This window comes from Symphalangus syndactylus, chromosome X (genome assembly GCF_028878055.3).
Source record: "Symphalangus syndactylus isolate Jambi chromosome X, NHGRI_mSymSyn1-v2.1_pri, whole genome shotgun sequence".
Classification (NCBI taxonomy): domain Eukaryota; kingdom Metazoa; phylum Chordata; class Mammalia; order Primates; family Hylobatidae; genus Symphalangus; species Symphalangus syndactylus.
The window spans coordinates 127,296,482-127,312,771 of NC_072447.2; the positions used below are offsets into that span (position 1 = coordinate 127,296,482).

General features: G+C 43.0%; 1 protein-coding gene across 21 annotated transcripts in view; it reads left to right on the top strand.

The window, feature by feature from the left end:
• Nucleotides 1–7,435: 7,435 nt before the first annotated feature.
• Nucleotides 7,436–16,290, top strand: part of STAG2 (STAG2 cohesin complex component) — a 141,797-nt gene continuing 132,942 nt past the window's right edge. For 3 of the 21 annotated variants that reach the window (XM_055268169.2, XM_063634897.1, XM_063634904.1), the window contains exon 1: nt 7,745–7,823. The gene's annotated coding sequence lies outside the window, so the exon portion shown is untranslated. Of the gene's footprint in view, nt 7,824–7,872; nt 8,313–8,469; nt 8,734–8,955; nt 9,124–16,290 lie in introns of those variants that run through there. The other 18 variants (XM_055268170.2, XM_063634899.1, XM_063634894.1 and 15 more) reach the window with 17 other exon arrangements.

Consider the following 16,290-nt stretch of genomic DNA (forward strand, 5'->3'; position numbering starts at 1 on the left):
GATAGAGCTTTGGTTCCATTAACTCATACTGGGAACATTGCATATCATTCAAAGTAAAAAAAAAATCAGCAAATCTAGTAACAGGGTATTTAAGATGTCTTAAAAGGTGCCAGTTATTTGTTTTAGACAAGGCTTATTGGTATGTCTATTTCCTGTTAACGCCACAGGTCCAAGGTCTATTTCTAAGTATTGCAGCATCAGGCCCTTAATCATATAAGTTCACACAGGGGCAATGATAAGGATCTTGGAAATTAAGTCATTATATCCAAGTTTACAAAAAGCTGATTTGTAAACCAGAAATTCAATTTATTAATTTGCAATAGAGTAATTATCTTTCCACTAACCAGAGAATTTTTTCATTTATTACTAGTGTCATTTTTTTTTTTTTTTTTTTGAGATAGGGTCTCACTCTGTCTTCCAGGCCGGAGTGCAGTACTGCGATCTTGGCTCACTGCAGCCTTGACTTCAAGCGATCCTCCACCTCCAGGGCTCAAACCATCCTCCCACCTCAGCCTCCAGAACAGCTGGGACTACAGGAACATGCTACCACGCCTGGCTAGTCTCAAACTCCTGGACTCAAATGATCCTCTCACCTCAGCCTCCCAAAGTGTTGGAATTACAGGCATGAGCCACGGTGCCCAGCCCCAGTGTTAAATTTTTTATTACAACTTTTTATTTTGAAATAGTTTAGGACTATTTTATTTAGAAATAGTTTAGTTTGCTACAGGAAGTAGCAAAAATAGTAGACAGAATTCCCACGTACCCTTCACAAAGCTTTGCCCCAATAGCACCTTGTCAAATCCAGGAAATTGACAATCGATAACAACACTATCAACTCAAGTGCAGACCTTATTTGGATTTCACCAGGTTTTTTCATTTACTTATGTGTATTTGTAGTTCTCTAAAATTTTATCACCTGTAGATTTGAATAACCATCACCAAAATCAGGATGCACAATTGTTCCATCACCACAAAAAAACTCTCGTGTTACCCCTTAATACTCAGTCTTTTCCCAACCCTAATCCTTGCCAACCACTGATCTGTCCTCCATAACTATAAATTTTTCATTTTGATAATATCATATAATGGAATCATTGTAACTCTGATTTTTTTTCCCACTAAGCATAATGCCCTTCAGATCCATGTAAGTTTTTTGTATGTATCAAGTTTATTTTTTATTTATTTATTTTTTTTGAGACGGAGTCTCGCTCTGTCGCCCAGGCTGGAGTGCAGTGGCGCAATCTCGGCTCACTGCAAGCTCCGCCTCCCGGGTTCACGCCATTCTCCTGCCTCAGCCTCTCCGAGTAGCTGGGACTACAGGCGCCCGCCACCACGCCCAGCTAATTTTCTTTTGTATTTTTTTAGTAGAGACGGGGTTTCACCGTGGTCTCGATCTCCTGACCTCGTGATCCGCCCGCCTCGGCCTCCCAAAGTGCTGGGATTACAAGCGTGAGCCACCGCGCCCGGCGTATCAAGTTTATTTTTATTTTTATTTTTTATTTTTTTGAGACAGAGTTTCGCTCTTGTCATCCAGGCTGGAGTGAAGTGGCACAATCTCGGCTCACTGCAACCTCCGCTTCCCGGGTTTAAGCAATTCTCCCATCTCAGCCTCCCGAGTAACTGGGACTACAGGTGCCTGCCACCATGCCTGGCTAATTTTTGTATTTTTAGTAGAAATGGAGTTTCACTATGTTGGCCAGGGTGGTCTTGAACTCCTGACCTCGGGTGATCCAACCACCTTGGCCTCCCAAAGTGTTAGGATTACAGGCGTGAGCCACCGTGCCTGGCCAATAGTTTCTTTTTATTGCTGAATAGTATTCCATTCCATGATGGAACCAGTTTGCTTAACCATTCACCAGGTGATAGATATTTTGGTTGTTTTCTGTTTTTGGCTATCGCAAATAAAAGCTGCTATAAGTACTTGCGTGCAGATTTTTGTGTAAACATAAATTTTAATTTCTTTGGGATAAATGCTCAGGAATGAGATTGCTGGGTCAGATGGTAAGTATGTATTTAACTTTGTAGGAAAGTGCCAAACTGTTTTCTGGAGCAGCCAGTATAAGATCTTAAAACTTCCATAAGTAATACATGCTCACTGTAAAAAAAAAAAAAAAAAAAAGAATAAAATAAGGTAGAAATGTATAAAATGAAAAGTAAAATGACGAGTCATGGAACTGTACTGCCTCTTTCCTGAGTAGTAACTGTTGTTAGGTTTCCTGTATATTCAAGAATGTTTTGGCTGGGAGTGGTGGCTCATGACTGTAATCCCAGAACTTTGGGAGGCTAAGGCAGGAGGATTGCTTGAGATCAGCAGTTCATAACCAGCCCGGTCAACATAGTGAGATGCCGTCTCTATCAAAAAAATGTTTTAAGCATATGCAAGCAAATATATGTGTATATAAATATATATATTCCAAAATGTGATCACAGTATACAGGTAATTACAACTTGATTTTTTCTCATATCTTAGACATATTTGCATTTTTTTTTTTTGAGACAGAGTCTCGCTCTGTCGCCCAGGCTGGAGTGCAGTGGCGCGATCTCGGCTCACTGCAAGCTCTGCCTCCCAGGTTCACTCACGCCATTCTCCTGCCTCAGCCTCCCGAGTAGCCGGGACTACAGGCGCCTGCCACCACACCCGGCTAATTTTTTTGTATTTTTAGTAGAGACAGGGTTTCACTGTGTTAGCCAGGATGGTCTCGATCTCCTGACCTCGTGATCTGCCCGCCTCAGCCTCCCAAAGTGCTGGGATTACAGGCGTGAGCCACCGCGCCCGGCCCATATTTGCAATATTAATAGATAAATATATACTTGCTTTAATGGTGGGCATAGGACTATTGTATGCCTACCATGATCCAATGTATCTATTGTATGGATGTATCATAATTTCTTTACTCAGTCCCTTGATGATGATGACCATTTCTATTGTTGTCAGTTTCTATTACAAAGCTATAATGAAAATCTTTCTATATATACTTCTGTATAATTTGTATGACCATATCTGTATGGTAGACTCCTAGAAATGGAATTGCTAGATCAATTTTACATTTAACTGCTCCGAGATACTTTCAACTTTTTCTTCAGTTTTTAAAATTTTTGTAGAGATGGGGTTTTGCTATGTTGCCCAGGCTGGTCTCAAACTCCTGGGCTCAGGTGATTCTCCTGCCTCAGCCTTCCGGTGTTAGAAATGCAGATGTGAGCCACTGCATCCGACCTTTTAAAAATTTTTATTTTTCAGTTTTTTTAAAAATTTACTCTCCCCTCAATGATATATGAGAGTTCTCAGTTCTTTACCAAGTATTATCAACATTTTAAATCTCTGGCAATCTGGTAGGAGAGTTTGTATTTAATTTGCATTTATTTTATTTTATTATTTTTTTTGAGACAGAGTCTCGCTCTTTCGCCCGGCTGGAGTGCAGTGACACGATTTAAGCTCACTGCAACCTCTGCTTCCTGGGTTCAAGAGATTCTCATGCCTCAGCCTCCTGAGTAGCTGCGACTACAGGTGAGCCACCACGCTCAGCTAATTTTTGTATTTTTAGTAGAGACAGGGTTTCACCATATTGGCCAGGATGGTCTCGAGTGATCCGCCCGCCTCGGCCTCCCAAAGTGCTGGGATTATAGGCATGAGCCACTGCGCCCGGCCTTAATTTGCATTTCTTAGTGGCAAATGAAGTTGAGCACTATTTTATATATGTATTAGCCATCTGTATTTCTTATTTCTTTTTTTTCTTTGAGACGGATTCTCGCTCTGTCACCCAGGCCGGAGTGCAGTGACACCATCTCGGCTCACTGTAACCTCCGCCTCCCGGGTTCAAGCGATTCTTCTGCCTCGGCCTCCTGAGTAGGTGGGAATACGGGTGTGTGCCACCATGCCCATCTAATTTTTTGTATTTTTAGTAGAGACGGAGTTTCCTTGTGTTAGCCAGGAAGGTCTTGATCTCCTGACCTTGTGATCCACCCGCCTCGGCCTCCCAAAGTACTGGGATTACAGGCGTAAGCCACCGCGCCCAGCCTAGCCATCTGTATTTCTTTTCCCACAAGTAGACTATATTCTTTGTCCACTTTTCTACTGGAGTTTTAAATTTTACCTTATTGATTTTGACAGTTCTCCGTATCTTGAAGAAATTAGCTTTTTTCATCCATATAGCAAACATTTTCTGTTTCTAGTTTATCTTTTGACTTTGTTTCTGGTGTCTTGGTATACATAATTTTTTAATTTCTGTGGACTTAAATTTATTTATCTACTTTTAGGTTTCTGGGTTTTATGTTTAGAATGGTGTTTAAAAATATAAAAAATGGGCTGGCGCGGTCACTTACGCCTGTAATCCCAGCCCTTTGGGAGGCCAGGCGGGCGGATCACGTGAGATCAGGAGTTGAACACCAGCCTGACCAACATGGAGAAACTCCATCTCTACTAAAAATACAAAAATTAGCTGGGCGTGTGCCTGTGATCCCAGCTTACTCAGGAGGCTGAGGCAGGAGAATCGCTTGAACCCCGGAGGCGGAGGGTGCAGTGAGCCGAGATCGCGCCACTGCACTCCAGCTTGGGCGACAGAGCGAGAGCTTGTCTCAAAAAAAAAAAGAAAATATAAAAAATATACATATGCTGTCCAGAGGAGAAGACTATCTGGAAAGCCTAATTTATAATCAGAAGTCTGTTCCATTTGCATGGAGTTAAAGCAAAGAGATCTATGGGATGTTTTAGTCCGACTATGGTAACCCTGGAGGATTATCTTTGTTATACTGTGGCATATGAATTTCTTGTGACCAGAACATTTCTGCATCAAATAGTGTCTTGCTTTTTATATAGTATCAGAGGTTTGTAAGTTTTAACTATTCAACTCTACTTTTTCACTATTTCTTATTAGGCACCCAAAGCTTCTGCCTTTACAATATTATCTCATAAAGGACATGTTACAAACAAGATTAAAATTATTTTCCATCAGTTATTTCATTTTTCATTATTTCATATTTCGTTTGATGGCATTTTCTCCCTTTGTCCTCACATTCAAAGGGTGAATTGTTTAGGTTTTTCAGTACCCCATGAAATAAACTCCACTTCTTATGATAGGACTGGGGCACCTAGCATTCTGCACATACTGAAGTCTTGATAAGTATTTTTTTGAAAGAGCTCTAACAAAAAAAAAGGTTACTATAAAATATTCTTAAATATTAGTAAAAATTTGCTACAACATTTATTTCTGATGTTATACCAGTTTGTTATTAATCTTCAGTGGTTATTTTTCACAAAATCAGAGCTAATTTGCTAAACAGAAGAACTTTTCAGTTTTGTTCTAAGCATAAAATTGTTTAAAATCTCAGTTGCTACATAGATAATTAACTGAGAATACAAATTTATAAAATAGATAAAAAACTATTTGTACCATGTACTATAAATGTGATGTTTGGAGCAGAAAATCAGTAGTTTTCAGCTAATACTAAGACAGGAAATCATTTAATATCAATTGAGATTAAATTGGCACAATTGAACTAAATTAATGTAAAAATGACTTGGTACACGGCCCAATTTTTCTATTACTTCAAGTGGAATTTTGCATTAACTTATATAACTCTGTAAATTTTCCACTACTCTCTATTTAATGTTCTAGCTGCATCATTCTGTAACTTGAATCTATTAAAAACTGTATAGCATTCTACCAAAGATGGTCTATAAAAGAAATGGAAATTTATTTTGAATAGTATTCCACTCTCCAGAGCTTTAGAGGTAAGTAAAAATGTCTCAGATTTTACTTCTTGTTATTTATATTTAGATGTTTCTGTTTAACTTTTATTGTCCAGTTGATTAAATATACTATAACTCTTTTTGTAAAGTTGCAGAAAAAACAATAAGCACAGAGGATGGGAGAGAAACTAACAAGAGATATGGAAGGAATATAATTTAAGGACTGAAAATGATCGTTATATTACATTAGGAATGTTTTAGAAGTGATATCGGGGTGAAAGCATCATGATTTACACGGGGCTCACCCTATTTCTCAGTTGGAAAATTTGTTTTGTTATTAATACGTTTATTCCTTTTCTTCTAATTGAAATGTAATTTAATATTTAAGAAATATTTTAACCAAAATTTCAAAAAAGGAACAGAAACGAAGACTTCTTAAGCAAACATTATTTTATGAATCTACGAACTTCTATAACAGCAATGGAGACATTGTAATAGGTCACTTCTTCCTGTCCAAGGAAAAAGCGGCGCTTTGGAGGGGATAGGCCCTCGCCGAGTTTTTCTCCCCCAAGTAAAGAGCTCTTGGCGGTCAAAGGTCCAGTACACTGGATTCGAAACAAACAAAAAAATAAGGGTGACAAACATTTTAGTTAACAGGGGTCTGAGGAACAGAAAGGGTCTTTTCGCACTTCAAACATCTTGCGGGAGGGTTGGGAAGGCAGGATGCGAAGTAACCTAAATTCCCAACAATTTCGCGTGGTTGCACCCGCCCAGGAAGGCAGTAGATGCGCGGGGGAGGCGGGGTAGGTCCCCCTCCACTCCTTTTGCCCAAATTTCGATTTCCCTCCACTTCGCTCGGTCCTATCTCTTCCCCCGCCCCGACAGTGGCGAACAAATTGGTCGAGCGCCCGGCCTAGCCTAGTAGTCCAGTTCCTTAGGACTCCTAGAACCTGGAGATACAGACCACGTTTTCTCGGAGACGGGACCAGTGGGCTGTAAAGCAAAACAATTTTTCTTTCTTTTCCAGGGTTAGGTCTTCTTGGTAGAGAATCAGCTCGCTCTCTCTCCACACCCGAAGCAAAAAGCAAAACAAAACCAACCCTTATTCCGCCCCCGACCTAGCCCAAGTAGCTCCATTAAACCACTTAGGATCAGGTGCCAGAGTTAAGCAGAGTTGGGTTCTTTTGGTGGGAAGGGGTAGGGACAAGGGGGCATCGAAGGTCCGGGAACTAGGTCCACAGGCCCCTCACTGGGGTGTGCCAGAAGAGGGGACTTCGAAGGGTGATGCCCGACTGGGCTGCCACCTTAGCGCCTCGCGAGGGGCGGAGGGGCCTGGGGAACGAGTGTCGGAGCGAGCCCAGCCAGCCTCTAGATTCCCACGGCCCGGGGCTCCGCCGGACATTCCTACCGCCCTCCCCTCGACACCCCACTAAAGACAGAAGAACCGCGGCTCGATCGGGTCCGCGGCGGAAGCGCGGCCAAACGAATGAGTAAGGCAGGCGCGGGCACGGCACCTTGTTTACCCCACTCGGCGGCGCGCCCCTGCGGGCGCCTGGTTTGCGGGCGGCGTCGGAGACGCTGAACCCGGGAGTCAGTCGGCCACGATTGGTCGGTGACTGGGAGGAGGACGCTGGGTGGGAGGGCTGGGAGCCAGGCGTTGCAGTGGCAATTCTCTGCCGCTAGATGCCGCTCCCTCCCAACGGGAGCCGGGCGCGGGTTCGTGGCCGACAGATGGCGCCTGCGCGTTCCATTCGCCTCCAAGTCGCCGAAGAGCGAACACCCCAAACAATCCCGAAGCGCCACCAAAAAAAAAAAAAAAAAAAAGAAAAAAAAAAAAAGAAAAAAAACCCCGCCGGATCCGACCGCCACTTTCAAAACCCCCCACCGCTCTAGAACCGCGGGAGCTTCCGTCCCTGAGTAGAATTCGAGGGTGTAAAGAAGAGGAAGGGGAAAAATATCTTGTACCAGCCCAGGGGTGAAGAAGCCCCCGGCCTGAGAAAGAAGGAGGAGTGGGGGAGGCGAACAGTCTCGTTGCTGCCTCTGTGTACGCTGAGGGGGGAGGTAAGTTATAAAATGGCGGAGGCGAAGCTTCTAGAAGTTTGGAGGGGCACCCGGAGGGCGCGGGGCCCACCGTGAGGTGTGTATGGTTGAAACAGGGCGAGAGAGAGGAGTTGGGAGGGAAAGAGGTTGGGCACTCTGTTGCCATTGAATTTCCCCTCTGCTTTCTTCGCCCCTATGGGGGGCAGCCATGGAACGGGGGGCAGAGTGCAGGCGGGAGGATCTTCCTCGCCCCGCGGCGCCCCCAGCCCTCCTTTATCCCTTCTCCCCACAAGTCGCTACCCCAACACTTCCAAGGAACTTCCAGCCCCCCTTCCTCCCTACCTCCTACTCCTAGAGTGGCTTTCTACCGCAGGGCTCTTCTTTTCGACTACCCTCGCTGAAGATTTTCTCTTCCTTCCCTCGCCCAACTCTCCCTCGGGGCCTCTACGGAGACCCCCCCCCATGGGTGGCCCAAAATGGAGAACGCGGAGCAGCGCAAGATGGAGGCTCCGCTTCTCTGTGTAGCAGTAGATTTAGGTTCCTTTTCTCCGGCAGGCTCCTAAGCCTAGGAGAGCCCGAACTGGAGGTGGGGTGGGGTGCGAGCCGTAGTCGGGGGAGGAAAGCCGGGAGGCTGTGGTTGGGGTGGGGGAGAGCGCGGTGTCACGGTGAGGGGAAGGCAGAGAGCAAAATGGTGGTGCTGGGAACCTAGGGGGGAGGGGAGAAAGGAGGCTCAGTTGTGTATATTTGGGCCTCGGACCGAGGGAGGCGAGGGAAAATCTACTCTGATCACACCCCTCCCTCGTGCCCCCTCCCTTCTCCCTTCCCCTCCTTCCTTCCCTCCCTCCCCCCTCCCTCCCTCTCTTCCTCCCTTCCTAGAGAGGGAACAACATTCATGTGACGGGCCCCTCTGCTTCTCCCCCGCCCCATCATCTCCAGCGCGTGGTGGGGGAACTGCTGGGGAAGGCGATTGGCATCGATCTCTCCATCCCTTCCGAGGCCCGACTTCGGTCAGTTTTCTTCGGGCAACAATTTTCTAAATTGGCTGGGGTCTGGCGGTGTTGGCCCCCGCGCGCAGACCTTGCCCCGAAGGGGGCCCTGCCTGCCTGGCATGGGCGGAGGGGGGAAGGGCGGGAGTGGAAGGCTGTTTGTTGGGGGGTTTTGGCGCCACTTTTGTTTTAGTTTTAGTGCTGCTTTTCATTCCCACCCCCACCCGCACTGTCTTTCTCAAGGCACGAACTGAGCTGATCCTTGCCCCAGGTAGGCAGCCTGTGCGTTTTCACTCCACACTTTTATTCTTGCTCGGGGTCGACTTTCTTTTTTCTTCTCCCCTGGATCCGGAGATCTGCGGACGGCGATTTTGGGACGAAAGGGGTCGGATGGGCCGTGGGAGAGAGAAGGTGTGGGAAACAGCATCAAGTAGTTCCGCAAAACTTTGAGCCCCGTTCCCATTTTCTTTTGGCCTAGAATTGTGAACGTATTGTTGATTTCGGCCTTTTTTTCCCCTCGTCGCCAGAATGTCTTGTTTTGCCTTTAGTTTTTTATAAACCGCTGTACTTTCGACATTTAGTTTCCGCTCCCCCTTGGTGCATATGTCATTTTATTTTTAATCCTTAACTGTAATGGGTTATCGTGTGATTTTCGTGCTTCAGTGCTCGGATTTAATTTTTAATATTGTATTAGTAGTTTCATCCGGTTTGTGAGACTTTCTCTTCCGTGGCCTAGAATGTTTTTTATGTTGTTGCCTACCACCCCTCTTCCCTCTCCCTCCTTCTTTCTCTTGGATGTAGTTTTTAAATTGAGGGCCATGGTGTTGGATTAAATGGTAATTTACAGTTTATATGATATATCTATTGGAAACTTTTGATCTGTAAGGTTAGATTTAAAGTAAACGAGACGCTTGTGTTGGTTTGCAATGGTTCCTTAAAATGCGCGGGCCACCCCCTTCTCCCACCGTAAAGCCCCATCTTCCCTTCACACTGGAGTGTAAATTCCATACCCCTTTTCTCCCACGGACCGCCGTATTTCACAGCAGCCACACCCTGTATTTGTCTCTGTGGATTGGACTCATTATCAGCTTAATTTAGTGACTCTTAAACCACCATGATGGGACTTGCTTAAGCACGAAGCTTCTTTTCCTGTTTAGTCCTAGTGGTTAGTGTCGAAAGAGGAATAATCGAGGTTTCTTGATGAAACCTAGTGCGGTCCAACCTCTGCCTTTTTTCTGTTGTCTTTTTTCCTACTCCGGGCTGTTGGCGGTGTCAGCACCGCTGCTGGGGGCGGGGGTGGAGGGGAGAAAGAGTCGGGTTACCGAAGTGCGTCATTCCTGGCTCTAGCAGGGCCTGCTCGGGAGCTGCTGGTGTTTGTTACTGTCCTCGCAGCACTTTTCTGCCAACCTTCTCTCTCTGCGTATTGGTTAGGAGCAAAAGCAGGAGGCGGTCTCCTAATTCTGTCTGTAGCCTAGCTCGTTGCGTTTAAGGGTATATCTGAACTTATTTTGTTAAAAAAAAGGCTCTGGGAAGTGGATGCATTTGTTTAATGACATATAATTCAGGTAGTTTAGGCTTGCTCTCATATACTTTCCGATGAACAGTGGGGTTAATTTTCAACATTTTCAACCACTTAACGTTAAAATGCCTGGTTTTCATTCTACATTGATATCAATCTATAATTAGGGATCAGAAGGACCAGTTAAAGGTATATAAGTGTTCAGCAGTTTTTCAAGTGGTTGAATTGCAGTTTTATGACACATTATGTTAAATAGTCGATTTTTTTTCATTTTGAACTAAGGTGCCACGTTAAGTAAGTTAATTGCAGATGTTTAAGTTCGTTTTCATCACGTTTCCCTATTTGTCTTTTTAGGTATAATTTTAAATATGCCCTTTGGGTTTTATGGACTTCATTAAAATTCTTAAAGATGGTTATATCTTTGTGTTTAACTGAATTCTTAAATTTATCACCTACCAAGGAATTGTGTAAGGCGGCTGTATAGTTACATTGTTGGATTTTGACTCTTAACTTGCTAATTTTTGATACTTTTGCTATCTTTGGGTAGAAGTGTACTTAGAGAACATACTATCTTCCTCTTAATTCTTTTTGAAGATAATAATGAGAGGAGGGAGTGGGTAGGAGGTAGGTGTGAAACAAAAGTGGCCTTGAGTTGATTATTGTAGCTGGATGAATACAGAAGCGCTCATTGTTACTATTATTCTTTCTACTTTTGTGTGTGCTGTTAAAAATTTCCATAGTTTAAGATAATTTTTTTGCAGAAGAATTTCCAGATTGTCTTACAGTCTTGGGGGTAATGACTTAAGTTTATATTTACATGTCAAAATTACTTGCATGGGAAATTTAGCTTTGTCTAAGCGATTACACAATGCTTGGCAAAACTTTCAAAAAAAACGTTTAAACGGGAACTAGTATAAAACAGGCAACATAAATACTTATAAATTGGTTGAACTTTAAATGTTTATAACTTAGCCTGAATGTGCTCTACTTTTAGTTTCCTTTTTAATTCTTTGAAAACAGGAAAATTCCATTTGCAATTTTTGTAAATTCTGCTTAGTGTCTGTTTCATCAAGTGAGTCAATATGAAAGGGATTTACTATTAATAGGAGGGGCTTTGGCAGTTGCAGTAAGTGACAGTGGAAGGGATTGAGGTACCATAGGGAGCATTCCTGGTAGAAAGATCTAGGTAGCGGAATTCAGTTTGAGAATTTAGTGTTTAATGACTAGGTAGAGAAGTGGGTTGGAAAAGAAATGTACTTACTAGCTATTCCTTCCCACTGTGAAGTAACTATAGTATTCTAAGGTGTATCAGAGACTGGCAGAGAGGGTGGAGTGGGTTTTTTTTTAAACTGATATGCAAATGAGTGTTTACATTTAAAATGGTTTAAATCACCCCATGCCCCAAAGATCTGGTGCTATATAACTAGTTAGAAGTTGATATGTAAAATATTTCAATGTTCTCTGTTAACATTCTGACCATTACCCATAAACAGTAAAAATGTGTTGCAATGACAATCCTTGATCTCCCTTAATTAGTGCATTTGTGAACTGCTCCTAAATTCTATTAAGGTAAGTGCCTTTTTTTTTTTTTTTTTTTTTGGCAATTTTATACTGTTCAGTGTCAGGTTTATTTTTTTCCCCCTAGGAGATAACATGTTAAAAATACATGTCACAGTTCTGAAAGGAATCCAAAACAATGGATATTTAATTTATAGCAAAATTTCACCCCAATCTGGGAACAGACATTTTGTAACTGTTATCATTAGTCTGTTTGTGTATTTCATATTCAGGATTTTAGCTTTAGAAGGATGTTAAAGGAAAATAGGTGACATATTTCAAATTTTTATTCATATACAAATATTCTTAGTAGATGGTAAGGATTGTGGCATCAGATTTATTTTGTTGTGGTGAGGCAATAGCTAAACTACTACACCAACACATGATGAGTTTGGTAACTTTCAAGTATATTTAGTTAGGATTTTTTAAAGCCCAAATGCTCAAATAAGATTTTCATGAAATCAAATTCTACATTTCTTTTTCAACTTTATTGACTTCTGCTGTCACCTGAGGACTTACGAATTAAAGTGAATGGGATGGGCTTGGGGGACAGGCTAAAGCTCAGATCTATTCCTTTGGGAATTTAGGGTTAGATGTGAAAATATGCAGTTTAGTAATGCTTAATATTGTGCATGTTTAACTGATACCACCCACAGTTATATGTGGGAAGGTAGTAAACAGAATAGCATAATCTTTCTGCTTTGGGTTCTTTATAATAGATGGCAGACTTCAGTTTTTGATGCTGCAAGTTGACTTTTGAACTTAAACCAAAATCGGCGGGGCACAGTGGCTCACACCTGTAATACCAATACTTTGGGAGGCTGAGAGGCCAAAGTGGGAGGATCACTTGAGCACAAGGAGTTCAAGACCAGCCTGGGCAAGATAGGGAGACCCCATGTTTGCAGATAATTTAAAAATTAGGTGTGGTGGTGCACACCTGTGGTCCCAGCTATTTGGGAGGCTGAGGCAGGAGGATTGCCTGAGCCCGGTACATAGAGGCTGCGGTAAGCCATGATTGCGCCACTGCACCCAGCCTGGGCAACAGAACAAGACCCTGTCTCAAAAAAAATTAAAAATAAACTAAAATGTACAGTTTACTATATAATGGAGTACCATTTTGGGAGTTGAGGAGAATAGCGAGGGAGAGGGATAGTTTCAGGTATGGGCATCAGTATATACTGAAGTGTGATTGTTAGAGAGTAAGGAAGGAACTTTAAAGACATAGGCTATTTTAAAAGTTTTTGGCTGGGCGCCATGGCTCACGCCTGTAATCCTAGCACTTTGGAAGGCCGAGGCGGGCGGATCACGAGGTCAGGAGTTCAAGACCAGCCTGGCCAACATGGTGAAATCCCCATCTCTACTAAAAATACTAAAATTAGCTGGACGTGGTGGTGCACGTCTGTAGTCCCAGCTACTTGGGAGGCTGAGGCAGGAGAATCGCTTGAACCTGGGAGGCAGAGGTTGCGGTGAGCTGAGATCGCGCCACTGCACTCTAGCCTGGGCGACAGAGCGAGACTCCGTCTAAAAAAAAAAAAGTTCTTTACATTTTTCTGCATTGGCTACATGTTCAGGACTTTAGTTCGTGATTCAATACTGTCCCTGTGTAATAATTCATGTTTCTGGGTATCATAAATGATGGTTATTGCGTGTTCTGATTGGCAGATATATGAGAAAGCAAAGTTATCAGTTTGATTTTTCAGTCTCTTGAGTTGCCTGCTTTACGTTTAATTTACCCAAATTTTATATTTCTTCAATGTAAATGGTGTTGCTTGGTGGAGTCTAATTTTTGTTCATGTGCCTTTTAAAAATCTGCGCATCTTCAGCAGCGTGGTAATCTGCTACCTGAATTGTGTTTTTAATGTATGCTTGCTATAGATTTTTGATACTCACCAGTAGACACTAAGAAGTCTTTACATATGGTTATTGTAGTAAGTCAAGAAGAGATTTATTTATTTTTTGAGACAGAGTTTTGCTCTTCTTGCCCAGGCTGGAGTGCAGTGGCATGATCTTGGGCTCCCTGCAACCTTTGCCTCCTGGGTTCAAGTAATTCTCCTGCCTCAGCCTCCCAGTAGTTGGGATTACAGGTGTCCGCTACCACACCCAGCTAATTTTTTGTGTTTTTAGTAGAGACAGAGTTTCACCATGTTGGCCAGGGTGGTCTCAAACTCCTGACCTCAGGTAATCCACCCACCACAGCCTCCCAAAGTGCTGGGATTACAGGCGGAGCCACCGTGCCTGGCCAAGAAGAGATTATTGAAATTGTTTTACATTCCTTCTGCCGAAGAAAGAGAGGATGAATAATGTCAATGGTGTATTCTTTTTTTTTTTTTTTTTTTTTTTTTGAGACAGAGTTTTGCTCTTGTTGCCCAGGCTAGAGTGCAATGACGTGATCTTGGCTCACCGCAACCTCTACCTCCCAGGTTCAAGCGATTCTCATGCCTCAGCCTCCCGAGTAGCTGGGATTACAGGCATGCACCACCACACCGGGCTAATTTTGTATTTTTAGTAGAGACGGGGTTTTTTCCATGTTGGTCAGGCTGGTCTCGAACTCCCGACCTCAGGTGATCCGCCTGCCTTGGCCTCCCAAAGTGCTGGGATTACAGGTGTGAGCCACTGCGCCCAGCCGGTCTATTCTTTTTTATTACAGTCATGCATTGCTTAATGGCGGGCATACCTTCTGAGAAATGCATCTTTAGGTGATTTTGTTGTGTGAGCATCATACAGTGTATTCACACACATCTAGATGGAATAGCCTACTACACATCTATGCCATATGGTATGGCCTGTTGCTCCTAGGCTACAATCCTGTACACCATGTTGCTGTACTGAATGGCAGTTATAACACAGTGGTATTTGTGTTTGAAAACAAAAAAGATACAATAAAAATACGGTATAAAAGAAAAAATAGTACACCTCTATAGGGCAGCTCCCTTATAATCTTATGGGACCACTGTCTTTTTTTTTTTTAGGTGGAGTCTCCCTCTGTCACTCAGGCTGGGGTGCAGTGGCGAGATCTTGGCTCACTGCAACCTCTGCCTCCTGAGTTCAAGCGATTCTCCTGCCTCAGCCTCCCGAGTAGCTGGGATTACAGGTGCATGCCATGACACCCGGGTAATTTTTGTATTTTTGGTAGCGATGGGTTTTCACCATATTGGTCAGGCTGGTCTCAAACTTCTGACCTCGTGATCTGCCTGCCTCGGCCTCCCCAAGTGCTGGGATTACAGGCATGAGCCACCGCGCCCAGCTGGGACCACTGTCTTATATGTAGTCTGTTGTGGACTAAAATGTCATTATATGGCACATGACTGTATTTTAATTGGGAAATAAATTACTAGGCTGGATGAAGCAAACTAGGGAGATTTCAGTAAGCTCTGCCTAACTTAAGGGACAATTCAAAGGTAAAATTTCTTTATGAGAAATAAGTTGGCTGGGCGTGGTGACTCACCCTCTGAATCCCAGCACTTTGGGAGGCCAAGGTGGGAAGATCTATTGAGCCCAGGAGTTTGAGACCATCTTGGGCAACGTAGGGAGACCCCATCTCTACAAAAAAATTTAAAAATTAGCTGGCTATGGTTGTGCAGCCTGTGGCCCCAGTTACTGGGGAGGCTGAGGTGGGAGGATCACTTGAGCCCCAGGAAGTTGAGCCTGCAGTGAGCCATGATCATGCCTTTGCACTTCAGCCTGGGCAGCAGAGTAAGACCCTATCTCAAAAAGTTGTTTAAATTCTGTTGTACATCGTTCAAGGGGGGTAAAAAACAAGTCCTATTTACATTTTTGCAAGAATAACTTTTGAAACCTGAAGCATTCTAAGAAACTTAATTTAACTGCTATTTAAGTTCCTACTGAATGCCAGTAACTGTTTTAATCTTCTGTTTAATCTTCTCAACCGCTTTGCAAGATAGGTTGTCCTCATCTTTTTACATATGGGGAAACATTTACTCTCAGAGAGTAAATGCCTTGTCTCAAGTCACATGGATTCACACTCAGATTAGCCTGGCCTCAAAACCTTTGTGCTTTTTTGTTAAACTCAGTTGTTTCCCTTATCTGGTTTAGGTCTTGGGCTATCTGTCGTCAGAGAGCATGCATTCTTATTTTAATTTTACAAAATCAAGATTCTTTTTCATGTATAGTGCAAGGTAAATACAGATTTTTACCCAGAGTCAGATAAGTTGCTGCCTGAGGTCTGTATTGTCTTTTAATAGTAATAGAAGTAGTTGAAATAAATCTGAGCATTGGTTTTGTTTGCGTATGCTTATTAAAGTTTGTGGGATAATGAATTGTATTCTTGAATTTTTTTTGGGGGGGGGAATCGTGTGATACATGAAATGGTTTCATAGATACTTTTTCTTTTAAATCATTATTCTCTATTTAAAATGGAGATTAAATGTGTCTGAGAATTGTTCCCGAGTCCTTCAGCTTGTTTTACTGAGTGGTTAGATTTGAAGTAAAAAGTTTAGGCAAATCTTTAATAATTCAGTGCTCTGGTTCTTTAGGCGTATTTT